The sequence below is a fragment of the Melospiza melodia genome, chromosome 4 (genome assembly GCF_035770615.1).
Source record: "Melospiza melodia melodia isolate bMelMel2 chromosome 4, bMelMel2.pri, whole genome shotgun sequence".
Taxonomy (NCBI): Eukaryota; Metazoa; Chordata; class Aves; order Passeriformes; family Passerellidae; genus Melospiza; species Melospiza melodia.
Window position 1 is genome coordinate 52,116,346 of NC_086197.1, and position 21,985 is coordinate 52,138,330.

The 21,985-nt window shown below is 38.2% G+C and overlaps 1 protein-coding gene across 4 annotated transcripts in view; it reads right to left on the reverse strand.

The window, feature by feature from the left end:
• Positions 1 to 21,985, reverse strand: part of LARGE1 (LARGE xylosyl- and glucuronyltransferase 1) — a 284,069-nt gene that overhangs the window by 227,442 nt on the left and 34,642 nt on the right. The window contains exon 3 of one of the 4 annotated variants that reach the window (XM_063154401.1): positions 9,370 to 9,744. The exons of the other annotated variants lie outside the window; for them this stretch is intronic. The gene's annotated coding sequence lies outside the window, so the exon portion shown is untranslated. The remainder of the gene's footprint in view (positions 1 to 9,369; positions 9,745 to 21,985) is intronic. 4 annotated transcript variants of the gene reach the window in all.

The following is a 21,985-nucleotide window of genomic DNA, read 5'->3' on the forward strand; positions in this document are numbered from 1 at the left end:
GAATTTAAAATTCACTTTTTCCTTATGGTTTCAAACCTCAATTTTAGTCTTGCTAAGAAAGCTATCAATTCCAGAACAGCAGGTAGGAGATACACCCAACCCAATATCTCTAAGCATCAGGTAGAAGGATAATGAGCTGGGTGACTCCTTCAGAATCTTGGAATAGCAACAGGTACCAGAATGTTATTTTCTTCATTTTCTACAAAGTCTTATCAATTCTGACACTAAGAAACAATATTTTTAAGAATAAAATCACAATTCCATCCCAGTTTAAATCCACTGGAACTAAGAGACAAATTGCTGATGGCTTGACCAGATTGTCAGCACATATATAAAACCCACACAGAGCTCATGAAACCTATTTGTTTCCATCTTCAAGAAAGTAGAAAGAAGTTTTATGATAAAGCCCTGATCTTGGCCTTATCAACCGAGCGATGCAGGATGGTCCGGGAACTCAGTCCCTCAGAGTGCCCGAATACCCAGTTAGCTCGTTGCTGCAGGCTACCCTTAGCAAGCTCAGTGATTGTCAGCCCTTTAGTGATTACCAGCTTTCTTAGGATTTCAGCTCTTTGCCTGCTTGCTAGGGCGCCTTTAGCTGAAGCAGAAGCAGACACAAGAGAGGAGAAGGAGAGGTCCTGGCAGTTCCACAGCGATGGTTTATTGGGGAGTCTGTGAAGGGTTCCAGCGACAGCTCTTCTTCTGTCAAATGGGCTAAACCAGCCCCTTTTTATAGGGTATGGGGGATCCAAACTTGTCCAATAGTAATGGTCAAGGAGAAGTGGCCTATGAGGTTACAGAGAGAAGCTATGGGGGCCAGGGGCAGAAGACAGGAGCTTATTTTGCTGTCTCATCATGACTCAGCAGTTCCTACTGTTAAGTCTCAATCCTCCATGGAGCTCTCCCAAGCTCTGTGGAGTCTGCTACAAAGCTTCATGCACTTTCCAAGACAAAACTGATTTACTTAATATAAATCACATATCGTAACTATTGATAGGTGGCCACAAGACTGGGCAAGGGTCTAATCATATGAATAAATGCTGCAGTTGTCTCCATATCTGACAACCAGATCAAACAGGATAAAAGGTATTGGTAATTAAGTTGTGAAACCATTTACATGGGAATTCAGTCTGGAAAGACTAAAAACCACTTTGCTTGGCACAGGGTTTTGTAAGGTCCCAAACCCATGCTGTTAGCAAGGCATAACTAAGAGAGATGGGAAAACAGAACCCTCTGAGACAACAAGATAATTTTTCAGGTTTTCTTCTTGTGAATTCTTTTTTGCAGTCAGGAAACATGAATTCATATTGATAAAATCCTTTGCATGACACAAAATTAAATCAGGACTATAATTTACCTCATTAAAATTATTTCTACAGAACCTCTTTAAATATATATAATACATACATTGAAATTTATTAACATTCATTTATCATTAATAGATATTCTTTTGTTTGAAATAGAACAATTCCTTCCCACATCCAAATGCCAGGACACTACTGGGGATGGGGAAGGAGCAACCTCCTTCAAAAGGGTAACATCCAGGACAGGGGATGAAAAACTGCCAACTTTTCTAATTCAAATGATACTCCACTGCTAACAGAAGAAGAGGTGTAAAGCAGCCACCTTCAGCTCACTCCTATTCCTGTCACTTCTGCACCTTGTCCTAATGACAGAGAGCTTTGATTTTCACGTGTTCTACACTGCAGTCACATTTGGGGTCTGTAAATACCAAGCCAGAATTGAAATTCAGCAGCTTTGGCTTAAGCAGGAGGTACCCAGAGCTGCAGGATACAGTGACATTCCCTGAGAGTGCAGGGGCTTCTCCAGTAGCAGCTAATGAACAGCTGAAAGAGCAGCAGCTGCCCAAGAGTTATTCTGGGGGTTGACTGAGATTGTTTACCATATGTGGAGACTGATAAAGACCATCCCACTGCCCTTTCAGTCACCTGCTTTCAAAGCTCTCATTATTACCATGTTTCCTACAAATCACTCATTACAGCCCTTACCACTTGCTATCACAGTGGTCTGAATACTAGTAACTCAAAAAGCTCTAATCAAGTAAGGTGCAGCCAAACTGATAATGTATATAAAGCACCAGGATTCCTTTGAGACGCAGTTGTACTTGGAAGATGACATATTGTAAGGTTTAGAAGACAGTCTGTGTAGTTACTCTCTTCTCAGTCCAGTCCTCTGCCCTGGTGACCCAAATATTAAGGCCTAAGAGGAGAATGAAAGGGCTGCCTACTTAACTGCCAACCCTAACTCCAGTAGTATAATAATTCCTATTGTAGAAGCTAAGAGGATGCAATCCATATTCCTACTACCATTCCTCTTAAAAAAAAAAAGGAAAAAGAAAGAAATCAAGTAAGCTATTTACATTTTTCTGATCACTACTGAATTATGTACACATGTCTGCAATGTCTGAAGTAACTGGGAAACCCAATATTATTTACATCTAATCAAAGTAAACAATCAATGTCTACTTAAAATCTCCTATTCCACTGCAACGATACTCAACATTTTGAAAAACATTCAAAAAAACCCTAAAAAATTCATATTTTCATATCATGCTTGCAAGAAAATTGATATACATGATCTAGTGAGAGAATAGCTCTTTGTTGACAGTTTCTGAGAGAAAGTAATTTCACAGCCATTTGATTTGCTCTTTATGCTTGTAGTCTATCAAGAGATAAGAATTTTAACCAGTTTAAGAGCACAAAAGAATAAGCATCAATATTAAGTAGGAGAACAAACCCTTGTATATATAGTTACACATATATAATTTTTGTACTAAACACCTCTCACATTTCAATGTGAGTATGAGCTCGCCTCTGGCATTAGAGTATAGATGATGCGCTTTTTTAAATATTCTTTCCAACTGAGTGTCATGATTAAAAAGTCTGGTTGCACAAACAGTTAGGTCTCTGGGCAGTCCAAGGGGTTTATAAGCTCAACACACATTTCAGTCCACAGGGACAACAGAAGATGGAATAGAACAAACGCAGCCAGTTTTAGCTAATTGATAAAAACGGAAAAGAATTCTAAGGGGAAAAAAAAAAAAACAACCTGTGGTGGTGAAAAGTTCAATAAACAGAAAAAGAATGCTTCCAGAACACAAAACAGAGCTAGAGTAACACTGTAACAAAAGTATTACAATGTTCTCATTCTGAGAAAACACATGCCACGAGCAAAATGCATGCTACTACCTTGTTAAAGCCAAACCTCACCTGTGTTTTTAATTAAGTTTCCTACGGGAACAAAGCTTGTGCAATTACTTTGTTGTCAGTAATAACTTCAGTACCTGTTGGGCATCTTGTATCAATTTGAAATCCTTCCTTCATTCTGGCATCACCATTCAAAAGAAAGAACCATCAAGAAAGGGCATGTCCCTGCAGCAGAGGTTTTACCTGCCTCTAAAATTGTCTGTTTAAAGGTTCTGTAGGCCACTAGTTTTTTAATTTTTGGACCATCTACCCCATGATTTTAACGAGATGATACTAGAGAAGGTTTTGTGCTGTACCTCTGTAGTTGGCACACACTTCTCAGGGTACAAAGATTCAATAGCACTGTGAAGCAGGTAGGGAAGAACACCAAAAACAAAACTGGATACGGCCAACACATACTTTGTACAAATCCTGGCTTACAGTGCACAAAACCTACCGTAACTTTTCTAATTTTAGACATCTGAAGTCTTACAAAAATTCATCTGCGACTTTGTAAACCAGTTCACTGAAAACTTGACATCCAAAACAAGGTGCACAGGATCAGCTAAGCATGATGTGAGAAGCTGGCAGCACTATGCTGACAGAGTAAAGGTTATCCCAGTAACCTTCATTGTATTTGGCCAGTTTCCCAAAGATAAAGACAGGGTTGGTTTGTTTAATCCTTGTGTGAAAATCTTCCATTTCCACCCTAGTATTTCTTTAGGCAACATATAAAATTGAGATCTCTAGAAATGCTCAGTAAAAGCCCAGCTATACTCTCACTAAATAGGATAAAAGTTTTGCTACTGACCTAGAGGAAAACAAAACAAGCTCTCAGTTTTATTCTGAAGGGTATCTGAATTCTAATCTTAATGTTCAATTGAAGTTTTCTATTAGAACATGAAATAGCATCATAGTTGAACAACCATTTTTAGCAATCCTAAGGAGAAAAGCACCTTTACCACTTAATTCTTCTTCTTCCAAGAATCATTCATACAGAGCTGTCTGTGAAATCAAAGCAAAGGGAAAGGATGAAAAAGCCTGTAAGAATCAAAACACATGTATATACATCCTTTATAGTTATATAGTTTAATTTAATCCCTTCATAAAAATGAAGCCTTCCAAATAAAAAGTAGCCTGAGTTAAAGTCTATGCCTATTCCTTTTTACATGTTTCAGCAAAGCCAACAGAAGAAAAATCCTAAGTCTAAATTGTAAAACATGGTACTATGCTAGAGGTGCCTACACTCAAGACTGATAATCTTGCCTGGTCCTTAAAAGCAAATGAATTTTTGAAAATTAATCTTCTGCAATAGTAGTTTTATACTCACCCAGGACTACAGAACATAGATTCCTGCCCTTTGCAACATATACATTGCTTAAAAAATGAAGTTTCAATTCCCCTGCTCACCCACAGGCCCTCTCCTGACTGCTGCTCATCACATCTTGAAAGCAGCGTCATCCACCAAACAGAAGGGAAACCTGAGGCAGAGATCATCTAGGATCATCAGCAAATCCACAGACAAGGTGAGATGAGAATTTAGGAGGAGAAGGGGAATTGTATCGTATACTGTACTAAGGCACACCTTCTCTCTTTACAGCCAAAAAACAACACCAGAAACAGCAGGTGTATGAAATCTATAGCTAAGTGAGGAAGACTAGTAGGAACTCCTCCCCTTGTTCAATTGTTTGACATCCAGGCTCTGCCAAGCCAAAAGGGTGAAAGGATTCACATCCTCCGTGTTCCATTTCCCATTTTCCTTATTCTGGCTGTGAAAAGCACTTGGGGCCAAAAAAATACTCAAACTGTCCCAATTAGTACAAGTTACTTCGTAATTTCAATAAATTCAAAGCACATAGAAAAAGGAAGATTCAGTTGCTGTTGTAACTGGTTTCTCCTAACATGCAAAGTTTGTGGTCTGCAAACATCAAGTAACCAAAATTTATCCTAAACATTTTCACTTTCACATAATCCAGAACTTCAAAAATAGGAACTTTGTTAACAGCATCCCATTATTTGGAAGCATAAAACAAAATTTTGTTTGTGTCTCAGCACCTCCAAAGCCATCCAACCCACCTATGGAAACATGGAATTATGCACAGACATACATACACACGCTTCTTACTCAGTATATACACAGTTTGCATTTGTATTAAAAAGAATGTACACAACCTGTTTAAATCTACAGTGTTCACATTTTTGTCAATAAATAGGCGGACATTTTAAAATATACACACTATACATGCAGCATTTTTAGAAGCAGGAAATAAATTTCTTGAAAAACATCAGGTATTTCATGTATCATAAGGACTTTTAAAAGAACATCAACAGCTTGTCCACTTGGATGGTAAAAAGGAGAGAGCAAGCCTCCTGAGCCAAATTATCTCAAAATGTGTCCTCTTTCATCCAGTTCTATCATTTAGTTAGCTTAGAGAAAGATGGGTGGGTTGACCAGAATGGTGAAAACTAAGAAGCAGATACTGTTTAACCAAATACAGAGTAGATCCAGTGGAATCTGTCAACTCAGTGTTACACAGCAACAATGTCAGTAAGCAAAAATCCAGATCCTGACTATATAATTCAGACTTAGGGAAAAAGAACAAGTCCTTTATGATTCTCCAGGATCTCCTCTGCTTTTACCAATCATCTAGAAATACCTACAAGGTTGCCAGTCCTTTATTCCTACTGTCTGAAATCAGATTCAAATAAGCTGCATACCTCAATGTCTCAACAAAAGAAATATTTTTGTTGCCTGCAAGTATCTAGCACATAGGATTGAGATAGAGAGACATAATCAGAACTTGTCTCTCCTGCACCGCACAACTTTCTGCATCACCTTTTTTTCCCCTCACAAGACTTTTCTGAGCTGTATTTTTTAAATCATTTGTGGAGGAAAACACATAGAGACTTTCACCTCTTCTATTAGGTATGATTGAGATCTGAAATGACTGCATATTTGTTTCCTCTGAAGGTCTTCAACTTCTTTTCTTGTAAAAAGGAATGCTTGTCTCTCTAGGTATTTCCTATTCATAACTTCTGGATAATTTCATCTAAATTTGACAGTGTCGACATCTTCAATAGATGAAATTCTTGCTAGTTTTCTGAAAATTGGCAACTAACAGAGCACAAAAAGAAAAAAGTGAGCACTGCCAGTGAAGGAAGGTAATTACACCTCAATCTTTATCCAACACTTTAGCATGTAAATGGGTTTGCACTAACCACCCTGTCTGTTGTTAATTCTCCAAGTAAGTAGGAGATATGAGTGGGATCTCTGAATGTTTTGTAGAGAGGTAAATTAGGATAACAGGATACATTTCAATAGAAAATCAGTCCTCATTAGTTCAGCTGTTTATGAAGCATCCTGTTTTACATTTAAATTCCATACTCAGTATACTATTGAGCACTGTGGTTAGCAGAACAAATAGTGTTTTGACATTGGAAGAAATTGAAAACTGAACCATCAAAAAAAGAGGGAGAAATTTAGTCAGAGTTATGACAACTCTTTACTGATATAAAACCCAGAAGATCTGTAAAGAGGTATCAGACAGAAGTCTGAAAAGCAACTAGTTGAGGGTGTCATGAAAGCAGAGATCTGATCTTCCCTGCCATCCTGAATGAATGCCAAATTAGAATGTCAGGGAGAAGGGATTCAAGAACTCTCTCACTTCTGTTTATAGTTCAGAGTTTAAAAGAGGTTCCTTCAATAAATAATGCAAGTATCCAGATAACGTCCTCAACATCTTTGTGCATTTCAAGCCAAGAAACATTCTAACTTTGCAACTGTAATTTTTCCTGCCACCAGGTCAAATGAGAAAGAGTAGAAACACCCTGTTCTCCAAGAGCAGCAATGCTGTCCATTTTAAGATAACATGCAAACTTACCAGGGGCTCTAACACAGCAGTCTTTTTAACACACTTAAATATTATCTTCAATCTTATCAAATATTTATATAAAATATTTAAATATTATATTTATTAATACAGATATAATAATATATAAGATATACTGTATAAAAATAAATATAAAAATATAATAATATATAAAATTATATATTCTCATAATCCAGAAAATTATTTTTTGGCAATGTGTTTTAGACCCCAAGGATGGCACTGTACCTCCTTTCAGCAGACACAGCTCTTCCCAGAGCTGTGCTGTTCTCTCCACAAGGCAGTCACAGAAGGCAGAACACCACTCCTCTGCCACTACCTCAATAACCAGACAAGCCAAAGCAATACCTCCCCTCTGCTCATTTTCCACATTACAATCACCTTTTCTGAACACAGTATGTAGTGTTCTGGATGCACAGCATTGCAGGGAAGCTACAGAAGTACAATAGTTTCAGTATTTCCCAACTTTGCAAAACCACCTTTCCTGCCTGATTCTTTTTAAGATCATATTTGCTCTCCTTTAGGATTGCATCACAAAACATACACAGTTCATAACCACCTTGCAGCTAACAACCCCATTCCATTCTTTCCCTTCATTGGTCATTTTCAAACAACAGCATTTCCAACACATAAATGGGGGCTTTACATTTGCATGCTATCCATATAATTCATCTCTTTTCACTTCTGTCTACTATTCCAGTGTTCCACATCATCAGTCATTTCTCTCTCCACCTTTCACTCTTTATTTTAAACTTGAATTTTTTCATCTTCAGTAGCATTTACCCACGTAACATCATATTCTGAAATCCAAATAAAGACTCCTGCTCCTTTTTATAAATTAGTTGCCATTTTAGATAGCAGATTAGTGTGGTATTAGCACCTCCCATGCTAAACTCCTGATGCATTTTTTATCATTTGCTGTTCACCTCCATATCTGTAAGCAATCCCTTCCTCAAAGTATGTTCTAAACTAATGCACTGAGATCAAAATAAGAAGTGGAATGCAGTCAAGGGAATATCTGTGCTCTGGTTTAAAAGAGAGACACCACAGCTACCCTTTTCTAGCCACATAAAACAACCTCTTATCTGGCAATTCTAAAAAAATCATAACCAGCAGACTTACAATTTCATGGGCTGGTTACTTCAATATTCTGAGGTAGGGATTTTCAGGTCTGTGCAGTTCCAACACATTAAATGCTTTGCAGTTTGCTTTCACCTCAGAAATGGTAATTTTCATGTCTATACATACACCCCTTCCCAAGAGCTAGCCTGCCTTCCCTACACACCCTGCATTATCATGTCTACTGTAAACAACAGCAGAGCATTCATTAAGGTTTCAGGCCAGATGTAGATTACACTTTAATCACCACCTAATCATTTCTGTATGTTGTTTTCATGTTTCCTTTCTCATGCTCTCATTACATAAAGAGTTACAGAGTAGACAGCTCTGTATTTTCACTTTCTTTAAAAAGAGATCTACTCTTCTGCATTGGTGACAAACTTCAGCACTGAGCGTGTGTTGAAGGCTATTCTATAAATAGGAACAATCTCATTCACCATGGGAATCACTGAATTAATCCCAAAAAAGAGAAGAAGGTTTAAGAACTCCTGGAAGTGGAGTTCTTAAACCTGAAAACTGGGCGATGGGAGACTGAGCAAAAGTATGTGTAAAGTAGTAAAAGAGATGTCCAGGCAGCAGCTGTGGAGCTTTTAAATATACTGTATCTTTTCATAAATAAAACTGGATCTTCTGTCTTTGAGTAGATTTTGGTCATTCTTTCACAGCAGTGAACATATGAGGTAAATACTAATGTGAACTTGATTCAGAATGATTTAGAAAGTAGCTGTGCTGCTGCAAGGTACAACTAAATGGGTTAATCCTCACCTGTGATGTGTGCACAGGTTACCAGGAGGCAGGCAGTTAACTTTTACTAAGTGCTAAGAAACAACACGTATCCACATTTGTACCCTAGACTGAAACACAGCAGGGTGAGGCACTCCAGCCCTCAGCTGACAGAGAAGCTGCCGCCCAGACGCTGCTCTGGAGTCAGGGAGAGCATGTACACAACCAGCACAGGTAGCTGGGATACAGAATCCTATTATTCATATTAATCTGCTTAAGTATCAGAATCCTCCAAATCTACTCAAAGGTTATCAGTAGCTCACCACTACACACATGCAAGTCTGGAAATGTGGTTTTTGTGCTGTAGAGCCCTAACTTAGGCCCAGTACTGTACACACAGACTCAGGAACACTGAACAGAGGGGAATCATCATCTACCTCACCCTGCTGGCTACACTCTTGCTAATACAACCCAGCATGTAACTGTCCTTCTTTGCTTTGAGGACGTCTGACTGATGTCCAACTTGTCATCAAGCAGGGTTCCCAAGTCATCTTGTGCACAGCTACTTTCCACCCAGTCTGCCCCCATCCTGTAGTTACTTCTGAGTTAATTCCATGTCAGGCGCAGGACTTCATGCTTGCCTTCCATTCCCTTCTTTGATTTGGGTTCTTTCTTATTCCTCCTCTGTATCCAAGTTGAGAGACACAGGTAAATGTGATAGGGATCCAGAATTTCTCCAGGAGAGGGATCAAGGTGTGACTCTCCTTTCTCAGCTGTGTAATCAAGGAATTCTTAGTCACAACAGGACTATTCTATACAAAAAAAAAGAAAAAAAAAAGCATATAGCATAACAAAACATCTTTCAAACTCTCCAGCTATCAGCATACTACCCTGTAAACCACTTTCACCAATCAGACATTTTTCTTTTCAGAAACTCTTAGACTTTACTGCAAAATCTTGAAGTCCTGTTTCAAAAGAAAAAAAGAAAACCCTGTGTTCCTCTCCTACCAGTCTTCTTGGAAATTAAGTCACCCTTATTTCTTTTTTCTTTATCTACTAGATGATAGCTAGTAATCTAACTTCTTGTCAAGAAGTGGAAATATATTTTTCCTTTATCTCAGACAGCAATTCTAGATTGCCACAAGTGCTGAAATTTCCTCCTGCTTTTTGTTTCAAAACTAAATAGCTACATTACCTTGATTTGATACTAATGGGGGTGGGAGATGTCCTATTTCTGAACATGTGCTATTTACAGAACAGTCTCATGTCAGTGCTAAAACACAGAACGAGTGAGTCATCTGTATCCTGTACATGAAAAACTAAAATGATTGCTTCAATACTTACAAACCCCTTGACCACCTCTCCTATTCTAGCAACACACCAAGAGCAGCACAGCACAGTTATGCATTGAATAAGGAAAGAATTCTCATCCTACCAGGCATGCCATATGTAGAGCATTAACTTAAACTGGGGCAAAGAGGATTTACATAATAGCTTTATACACTAATCATGTCATCTTCGGACCTCTACAGTTGGCAAATAAAAAAATGGTGCCCTATTTATCAGGATAATTACTCAAGGGATCTACAACACAAGAGAAAACCTACATAAAATCAGTACAACACAACTTTCTTCCCCATTCCCTAAATACTTTAAGTCTAAAAAGTACAATTAAGCAAAATTCTTTTTGTCCTTCTCAGTCATCCAAATACCCTGTAGCAACACCACAGGAACATGTGGACTAATTTGAAGCAGTTCAAAGAAGGTAACTCAGAAGAATGGATATGTTATCAACAGACCTAAATTTGCTTGTTTCAGATTACTTTTCTGGGGAGGAAAGGTACTGTCGGTGAGGAATACAGCAGTGCTAATATAACACAGTATTAGTAAGCCAGGTCAAAAGCAGTACAAAATCCCCAGTAAATACTCATCACAATTACTCCAAACACAATCCTGTAATCGTCAATACTTAAAATTTTATTTATTTATCCTTACATTGATTTGTAAGTTTCACAAAATGAGCAAACTGCAGCATTGACAGAAGAAAAGCCTGCAGTATGCTAATCTCACCCAGCTTTGCCAAGCCACCTCTCTCTTGATCTGCAATAACTCTTCATTTTAGTTACTGATCTCCCTTGAAAAGGGGTTCTAGATTATGGCAGACAGATTAGAGTTGAGAAAAGTTGTCCAGCAGAATAAGAACAACTAACTCTTTCACTTGAAGGTGAATACTGTGGTATTGATCCCTTCTGTAAGACAGTTACAGCATGAAAGGCAAAAGCTAAATTTTAAGAGGATCCTATTACTATGGTCAACTAACATAACCACTGAAAGAGATGACCTCTGCCCAAACAAACTTAAAATATACAACAAAAAGAGGGAACATTAACGAGGTACTCAGTACAGAACAGGCAGTGAAACTGATAGATTTTAGTTTAATATATTATATATTAAACTAATTATAATTAAACTAATTAAAATATATTTTAGTTTAATATATTATAACATTATTCTTTTCTTTCATGCACACAACGATGGGGTTGCAGAGGATGTGTGTTTTAAGGAGGAATTCAGTCAAGAAAACCAGGCTTTACAAATACATATAAGGTAAGAACAGCTTTCTGATGCAGAGAGAAATTCTAAACCTAAGAGTCAACATGAGAAAAGATAAATAAGCAAGAAGAACTGACAATGAGGCAGCAATGCAGGCAGAGAGGGAAGAAGGGGGACTAATGGTACAGGCAAAGACTTCCAGCATCCTGGCTGTCAAACGTCCTGATGGCTGTTGGGTAGCTCTGGGCATGGCCAAAAATTAGTTCAACAGTAAAGGTACTTCAACACACAACAGTTGTTCTTTGTACCTCAGTAGAACTAATTAAGGACAGTGTTAAGCACAGAATAAATGATATTTGAATGAGGTGGAAACCAATCAGAAAACATGGCAAGTAATTCTTCAGCTGAGTTAACACAACCCCTACAGGTGTTCAGCCAAAAGCAAAGCAAAAATCTGTCAAAGTCTTGCACAAACTGTCTCCATATAAAGCCAGAAGTCATTCTTTGTTCAGGTAGATTCTCTTACCCTTATCTGTAGCACTGTTTCTTTCAGATTAGAGTATATGTCTTCAGAGAATCATAACCCAAATCTGCACGACTCCATTTGTGCAATTTAACTTCCAGATCACAACTACGAGACTCCTACATCCTAGCTGTAAGCTACTCTAGAGGAAACTCTGACTGGAACACACAAGACATGGATAGTGAGGCACGCCACTGTTTAATTTCCATCACTTTTTATTCAGTCTTGCTGTGGTAGCAGGTCTTGCTCCAAGGAGCTGCCTTTATATAAATAGAATCATTTGACTTCCCAGCCCAGAAGAGTCACTGTCCATCTTCTCCAAGGAAAAGGTGGGAGGATGAATGGAAGGAATCATGCTACAGGCCAGACTGGCCCATGAACTTTAATCTGGATCAAGCTGCTGTAAATCATATAGAACAGACTCACAGACAAGATGGAAATTTTGGCACTGAACATGTTTAACATATTTCTCCTGTCCACTGATGGTGGAAAACAAACCTCTAGACAACTACACATCTATTCTAAAGAGCACTTCAACCACATGAAACGAGTTGCATATACAGGATATTCACCTTAAGGGGATTTCTTTCTCCTCCTTTGGGATTTTCTTTCCCATTTTCACAGATCTCATGTCCAACACTTGCTAGAAAGCTAACTTTTCTTCTAAAATTCTTAGTGTAGAACAGAGCAGGAACATGTTGAGTTAGTCTGTGCAAAAAACATGCTCTTAAAGAAGGTTAAAATGGGGTCTTAAACCAAATACCTTAACAATTTTGAGCTGGAGGAGGCTACTGACTCAGTTTGGGTAGCTTGTACTTCTGCTTCATGGAAGAAATAAAAAAAAATTTCAACCTCTAATTGATACTTCTGAAGAAGTCTGTATTTATTGTTTTATTTAATAATTCATTCAATTTTTCATGCAAGCTATGCAGGTAATGAAGTTTTACTCACTAGAATGCATAGAATTGAAGTCTCTCAAACTACAGAAACTAAAACCTACAAATAAGTAAACCCATTTTTTACCTTTTCTCATTATACCCTTTCTTTGCAAGAAGGGTTATGAGTTATATACACAGACTTCAACCAGAACCAACTTCATGCCAATGTCTATCCTCTCTTTGTTACCCACACAGAAAATATGAGAATATATTGTTCTTTCCACAAAGTTATCTAGTGCCTAGAGCAGTCACCTAAGACAGTCACATAAACATTTTAAGAACCCAACAAGAAGCAATGACGAACAAAACATGTTTTCCTGAAAATGTATGAGTAATTACCTCGTTATCTTAAGCTTTACTGATAATGCTATAATGGATGCAATAGTACTTAGAAACGAAATTATTAGAGACTTTATATAGCAGTACAGCATAAACCTAAATATCACAATGTATTGCCACATAAATCAACAGTAACAAGAAATCTCCATGCCCAGCTTTTTGCTTAAAAATCCATCTCCATTATAAAAGAATTTGGATAATGTGCTAAACATGGAGAATGTGCTATATTGACTATCCTCATTAAAAACACAAATAGCAGATATACAAAACACCAACAGCAGTAATTGACTTGATGGTTTCAAACAAATTGAGTGCACACTAGAAAATCCCCGTGAAAGGAATACAGGACTCCTAGATCCAGAATCTGGCAGGGAAAGCCAAGACACAAGAGAAAGTCAAATTGCTAAACGCAATATGACAGAACTGGTGATAAATAAGTAAGCTCTGTTTTGCAAATTATCAAATGCAATGTAAAGTACTGCGGGCATGTCCCGCAGTGGTTTACATCACACTTCACTGACTATGTTGATTACCATTTTATGAGCAGAGACAAGTCCTTCGCTTGTCCATAGATCTTTTTCCAGAATCATTCTGCTTCTCACTCCAAGACAGAGCTGAGATCCTAGCTGCTGTTGTGCATTATAGTCTCGTAATAGCTATGTACTATTTAGTTTTGTGGGTATCAAAACAGCAGGACTTTCTAGAGATTGCTACTTCTCCCGAGGTCAAAATAAAAACCATACCTGCATTAGGAGAAATGGCAAATTTCCCTAGGAATCCTGGACAGACTGAACTTGCCAAGCTGTGTTATAATCAAGCAGCAAGTTAAGTAATGAAGACCTTACATAGCTCAGTTAATTATCTTCTCACCTTGCTATCCCGAATCATGCCATTTCCCAGATCAAACTCCTATCCTGAAATACAACTTTCTGAATGGAAAATTGTCACAGCATACGTCACAGCTGCGACAGCCACAATACACAGAGTATTACCATACAATTTCAGAAAGCTTTAAGCATTTGCCCAGACAGAGTAACACCACACCACATCAGAAGGCTTCAGGTTCCTGCCCATCCAGAATAACACCAGCTCACTCCACAAGGCTGCAAGCACCTGCTCCTGTTGTTCTTTAGCCCAACCCTTCATACCCCTCATGTCCATGCACTGCACCTGTGTGCCCTCTGTTCCCTTGGGTGATGGGTCAGTGCCCCTGGGCACTCCATGGTTCATTGCTGTCAATGCTGCTCACCTGCTGCTCACAGCTGCAGCCCATTGGGGATGAGACTTGGCCACAGCCCCACTCCCAATCACCACAAGCTGTGAACCTCCAGAAAATCATCCAGGCACAAGAGAAAATTTAGATTTTTCCCATTTGTCCAGTTTTTCCAGAAAGCCTTCAATGAACAAACATTCATTTTGCTGTTCATCTCTTTTGCTCTCAACATAGCGTTTTTCTTGTGTTTGTAAACAATGAACAAGTATAAGTATTCACTTCCTTTTTTTCTGACCCATCAAAAAAAAAAAAAAAAAAAAAACTGCCATGGGAGCCTGCCACCTGACTAATCAAGGGCCCTTCTATCACACACAATATTCTCATGCACTGAAAAAAGTAATATGTATTCCTCAAGAGGAGATGGGAATGGTGCTGTTTAACTTTTTCAAAGGCAAGGATACTGGAAATGTGCATGAAGCTGCCCTGCTACCATATGCTTCTGGGCATAATTAGTCAACCAGAAACTTTCCCTTGAGAATGACAAGGCAAGAAGAGAATGCAATCACTGCATAAAATAGGAATGAACAGGTCATGCTGGTGAAGTGAGGAAATAACAACGCGCCAGCCTTCCAGGCAGTTTTGCTCTGCAAGGTAACAGGTAACACGTCAGAAAGAGATGTGCAAGACCAACACTTAATGATGCACCTGTTTTCTATCACAACTATAAAATCCTAACTACAAAAGTTCCTTTGGGCTCAAACACAAGAAATGGTTTAGGTAATTAAATAAACCCCCTAGGTGGTTGTATTTCCACAACATTTCTGAAGTTTTTGAAACACTTTCTGAAGTTTTCCACAACATTTTTGAAGTTTTTTCTGTTTCTTCGAGGGTTACAAATCATACAAGGTTAAAATATGAAAAACAAAACACATTTCTGACAAACAGTAATTAGAGCTTGGACACTCCATGAGCTGTACTACTTGTCACACCTCTGGCTGCTCCAAATTTTTCATCTATTTCAACCATAGCAAGGCCCCTTGCACTTCCCTCTGTGATTGCTGGTAGTTCTCCCAGCTTTGTATAGAGGATGGCTGACAACTGGTCTATCATGTAGCCTGGCCTCTTTTACTAGAAACACTCCCTGCTGCCTGCAAGGGCACTTTGTCCTCCAGCATGGGAGGTAACTCTTGTAGCTGGGATTGCAGCACAGTGCATCTCAAAAAAAGTGCCATGACAGAGACAAGTGGTCCTGGTTTGATTGACAAAGTTGAATCCAAAGCTGCCAATAAACTGCTGCCTCAGCCACCTGCTGTGGAAGCTGGCATTTAATCATGTGAGTATCAAGACAAATAGGTCAAAACTCCTTTCCACACTCCTTTCCTTTCCAAAACTCCTTTCCTTACCCAGCATCTACCAGGATACTACGACAAACTTGAAAAATAAAAGAACCCAATTTTCAGCTATTCATGGATCAGGTTTAAAGCTCAAATACAAGTGGTTATTTCTCCTACCACTTTTATTGTCTTGTTTTTGACACAGTTACTTTTCTCCCTAGTATCTGTAATAAAAATTGAAATTAACACTGCTAAATTTTATGTAGCTCCTTATTCACGTTTTACCAAAATCCTTCTATCAAATACAGGACAATAAATGTCTACATCTTCCCATGAGTGGTACTGCTCTAGAATCCCCATTTGTTAAATGTGCCAGCAGAAAGAACATACTGTGTGAATGCTACAGCAAGCTTTCTTTTCTGTGAGTCAATAAAAATATTTTTCAACAACTGATATCTAGTAAAGAAAAATATACATACATTATTTCTATACATACACACACGTGAATATGCACCTGAACATTTGATATGGAATTCAAAGAGTATCTGGATTCATAATAATTCATCAGTAATAGCCACTGACAGTATTTAGCAGCCTTTTAAAACTTTTTAAGAACTGATAAATATTTCTTGCTCTTCTTATACTTTCAAAACAGGTTCCATGACACTGCAGACCTTGTTTCTTTCTATTAAAATGACGCTGTTTTAATTCAGCCATTTTTAATGTAGAAATGGCTACTTTATTTATATTAATGCAATTTAATTTCTGTGTAACATTTTATTATGACCACCACCTATGACTCAGCAACCCTTTACTGTTCAAAACAAGGTGATTCCTAAAACAAAGGATCCCATTCCAGCATCATGTTCTATTTACCTCATTAAAACAAACCACATACTCACAAGTTGTGTTAATGCAGAAATTTTCTTAAAACAATTTGAATATGCCAGTCTTCAATTCGCCCTGTTCTTTACTGCTGCACTGCACAAAGAGTGACTGATGAAGAATTCACCTATCCTAGCACAATCTAACAGTTGGACCTCTAAACTAGCTGTATGTAGGAAAAATGAATGACAGCTGCACCAAGCGCCAAAGGAATAAAGAACAAGAGAGGTCTGCAGCTCAGACATTTTTCTCAAAAATAATTTATAGGTGGCAGCAAGAGCCATGGTGATTTGTTAACTTAAAAATGCCTTCTCTTTGCCCTTTTCTGTCCTTCTCCTTTCCTGTTTTCTTTTGCTGCCTAGTCTACTTTTTCATTATCTTCTTTCCTTCTCCCATTAAATCTTTGGTTTTTTATGGTCTCCCTGAGTCCTTCTGTGACTACATCAACAAGCCCCCCAGAAGTACTTAATACCAACAGTGTTTTCTCACTCCTGAGAAGTATCAACACTTCATTTATTCCACCTCAGAAACCTCAAAAATCCAGGAGAGTCTTTATTCCCTTTCCCCCTCCCACTTTCAACCTCTCTTTGACTCAAAACATGAGCCTGAATCAGAAACCTCCTTACTGGTATCATAAGAAGAGCCACAATAGAAACAAAGAAGCACCTACAGTTCAAAGATCACACTGTTACTTGCCATAACCAATGCTGCACTTCGAGAAGCATTTCTATTATACCAAGTCTTCTGGGTGATGGAGACTTTTAACCCTGACCCCCAGTCTCCAGCAATCACACAGACTCTGAACAAAACCACTGAATGAAGAGCTATACTTTTATTAAGAAGTAACTTTCAGTTTTAACTACTGCAGGGAAAAATAAAACCATAAAAGATGAAGTACATAAATAATAAAGGCCCAGTACTTATTTCCATGGGTTTGAATCTCATAGCTGCTTTTTGGAGGGAAAGCAGGTTTATGATATGCAATTCTGGAACTGACAGTAACACTGTAAAAGGAAACATTTGACTCTTCTGCTCATCATGATTACTGTAGACTTGCAGCAAGCATTATGTTTGCATTCTTAGGTGATGGGGAAAATTATTCTGCAGCAAACCAGATTCTTGTTCAACTCAAGGCAGAGAGAGACAGGTACATGGAATACCCTTCCTCTAATGTGGAATCACCCATGCAGTTTGTAGTAGGATGAGAGCTTTTGTTTCAATTGATGAAATTAGAAATCTGAAAAGAATTCCTAGTTACATATGAACCAGGAAGAACTCAGCCTGAGTATGGAGATCCAACCTGCAATTTTTTTGTGTTTTACACTGGCTAACCTCCAAGCTCAAGAAAATGAAATCACAGAACATCTTGAGCTGGAAGGGATCCATCAGGATCATCAAGTCCAACTTTTGGCTCTGCCCAGGGCAGCCCCAAGAGTCTCACCATGTGCCTGAGAGCCTCATTCAAATGCTTCTAGAACTCTGTCAGGCTTGCTGCTGTGACCACTTCCCTGGGGAGCCCATTCCACAACCGAAACATTAGAAGAACCTTTTCCTAATGTCTTTTCCAAAATCTCTCCTGACCTGGCTTGTTGCTGTACCCTGGGGTCCTGTCACTGGTGAGCAGAGAAGAGATCAGCATCAGGACTTGTCTGCAGTTTGCAACATCTCCCATTCACATTTCCTCCTCTAGATTTACACATTCTTCAATAAGATTATTCTTTAACAGCTCTCCTGGACTTTCGACAAACAAGCCAAACATTGGACCTCACGTACTCCTTAAACGACAATAGGTCTCCTACGAGTTCAGAGTAAACTAAATTGTCAGTATCTTAAAGAAACACCCAAAAGCCCTTGAAACCAAGAAAGCTACAGCTTTGATCCTGGCAACATGCTTTCAGATGCTTAACTTCAACACCAAGAATTGTCCACTCTACAGCATTGCTTGATTTACTGAAGTGAAGGCATGGTTCATGTATTGACAGAATTAGGGCCTTAGTGAAGAGGGACTGCATTCTGAATATTTTGTTATCTCAGTGTTGCAGCTCTTGCAATCGCTACAAGCTGCCTGATATTTGTTTTTCTGCTTCCAAATCACAAGAGCTTTAAGAGCTTGAAGAATTGAACCATAACAGCTCAAAAACCCACATGTAAATAAGAGGAATCTATTTAAAAATGCGACTTTTTTTTAGCAACCTTCTGATTTTAAAAATTACATGAGTGTGCTGCAAGGACTGATCTCATTTCTCAGTTTGCACATGGATTCTGATAGCAGCTGGGGAACTTCCATGAAGTGCAGCACTGAATTATTTCCCCAACTCCCAATAACCCTTTAAATAAATGCAACACAACAAAACCTTGAGCGGAATCTCCTAGAAGGATGGGAAGTTGAGGGTTTTTTTGAGTTGCAGAAGGGAAAAAAGATACCCTCCTTGAACAGAAGGAAGGCCACTGTGGATTATAGTAGTATTTCTTCAAACTTTTATTTTTTCTTTTTTTTTCTTTTTTCATTGAAAAATGTAAAGACAGATATTACACTATTTTTCACATCTGTTATCAATAGATACAGACAAAATATTGATTTTTCTTTTTCTTCTTCACTTCAGTACTGTCCTACTTTTTTTACACTCCCACAGCTCTCTGAGCATGTGGAAACAACTGCTCTTGACACCATATGAAATCCAAACAGCTCTTTCAGACTTTAAGAGGTGGAATCCTCCACAGAAGAAATAAAAATACTGAGATCTCATTGTAAACTACCATACTTGTCAAATCAAGTATTCAGTAACAAAATATCACATACAGTTAATCTAGACTGTTTCTGTTCGGCATTCTTAGACCAGTCAAGTCTAGAAAAAGTCAGCGAGAGTGTGAACTCATTCAAGGCAAATTCTCCCAAGGCCTCCTACTAGTCTTAAAACTAGAATTCAGATCATACTTAATCAAAGGTATTCAAAAATTAGCACTGTGTGGAGTTTCAGCTGTTTACTAAGGTTGCAGTTGCTGATGCTCCAATAAAAACTTAAATATTGACAGGGGTACTACTCAGAACAGATTTTTGAAGACAACTGATAAGATATTAAGAACGAATGATGATTTTGGTGCCTAGTTTTTGCCCAGCCTACATTCGCAAACCACAGAAGAATGGCACCATTCCAGATTCTTGAACTCCAAAGAAAGAAATACAAACGCACATCATTTTTTAGGTGAGAAAACAAGAATGGGCAAAGAACCCTGATTTCTTCTGTAGGTGCTTTTTTCCATATCAGTTCCAGCTTTAAGACAAGGTCCCCTGAAACCCAAATAGATAGGACCACACACCATAAGCCTTCCCATCACTGCAGACACCGTCAGCGCTCCAGAAACAGATTTCAACTCTGGACAACTTTTCCCTTCCTCCCAGCAATCTCCTCTGCACTACTACTGAACCCCCTGTATATGAAATAGATTTAGAATCTACTTTTTGAATTCCCCTGTGGCAGGAAGAAAATAAAAACCCATTCTACGAATCTTTAACTGAGTATTGCTATGGCAACAATCATAATTCAGAACTTTTAAAGCAATTTCTAATGGGAAGTATTTATACAGACAAGTTAGTACATGGCTTTAAAACAGACAGAGATGTGTAATCAATCAGGGGGAATTACTGACAAAAAAGATGAAAATAATTTCAAATATAACACTATAAGTTTTAAACCATGACTGTTTGACCTGGTATTTATACAGGACAACAATGAGTATAGAAATGCTTCCTTGACCAGGTAAGTGAAAAAGCACAGATTTGGGCACTGAAGTATAGAAATTCTTATGATGATCAAGCAATGAATTCAAATAAAAGAGTTGAAAAATAGCACTTCCTCCTCTGCTTTGATCTCCCATAGAGTTTACAATTACACTTCAGTGCAGTTTTCAGTGGCACAGAAACTCCTCATTAACTTTCTTAACTGACAGATTAAGATCAAAAGCAATTATGATTTTCTAGAAAAATACAATGGGCTGTGACTTTAGAGGTAAGAGTTCTACCTATAACTCCAGATCAAGACCTACACAATTTGGTCATATTACAGTTGTTTGCATTTCCCATTCACACCATGAGGTAACACTAGCTTTCCCCTAACCCTATGTCCAACTTTTCTTTTTGTTAGGTCATTAACTTTTCCAAGAAGGACTGTTCTCATGACGTGGTTACAGAGGCACAGGGCACAGATTTTTGGTTGGGATTTCTGACTGTTATGACCTGCATGTTTCAAAATGTGTATGACAGCTAAAAGACTGGTAGTAAAATTAAGCATTTACTGTGGCCCTAATGATCCAACACAATCTGTAAGTGCAATAATATAAATAACACTTAGAGTAGCACCAAAAGAAAAAGGTGACAACATATAATCACAACTGCTTTTGATTGCTAAGCTTCATCTGCGTCAGACAGAGAACAGTGACCACCTGTCCACAACCCGCTTATAATTGGGGAAGCTGAGAAATAATCTGTAGTATTACTATTTTGAGGGGCTTTTTTGTTCACTCCCTCTTTCCCTTTCTATTTTCAGGAGAGCCAAGTCTAAAAATAAAGTGAGAGGCACATAGCACAGCACTGCTTAAATGGGATTTTGTTTTGAGACATTTTGCCTCAACAAAAAGAGTCAGAGAAACTCTAATAAAGAGTTTCCACAAGCTACCTTGAGATCACCATGGTTTTATAGTATATATTGTATATATTACTATATATATATATATATAACTGTGTCTGATTCAATAACATACTTATTTTTAGAAGACCTAAAAGTTGATGTATTCTATTATGCTTCCAACAGCAATAGTAACCTTTCAAAGGATGTATCAAATTCTGACTAAAGCCAGATATCAACATCTACATGTGAGAAAACGAGCTCCACAGCAAGGCAATTCCAATACCACTATATCAGCAGGATGAAGAGAATGCAGTCCTTAGAGGAATGCAAGGCACTGAGACTCTAAGTTCAATTAGCAGTATATGGAGGATAGGATTTCTATCAATTCATCAGCTGCCTTGCTGTAGCACCCTCTACTAACCTTACCTAAAATTCACACCATGAAATAGCTCAAAGAACAGCATCTGCCTCAGGAAAACTCTGTACTATAAGCATTTATTTTCTTAACTACCAAAATTATTACATTTCCACCACTAATCTAACCAAGATGACAATATTCTGCTCCAAATCTGCAGTACTGGGAACTTTCTCAGGTGCATTTGATAGCACTGCTTGTTATGGCAGTCACTGATGAAGTTTTCCC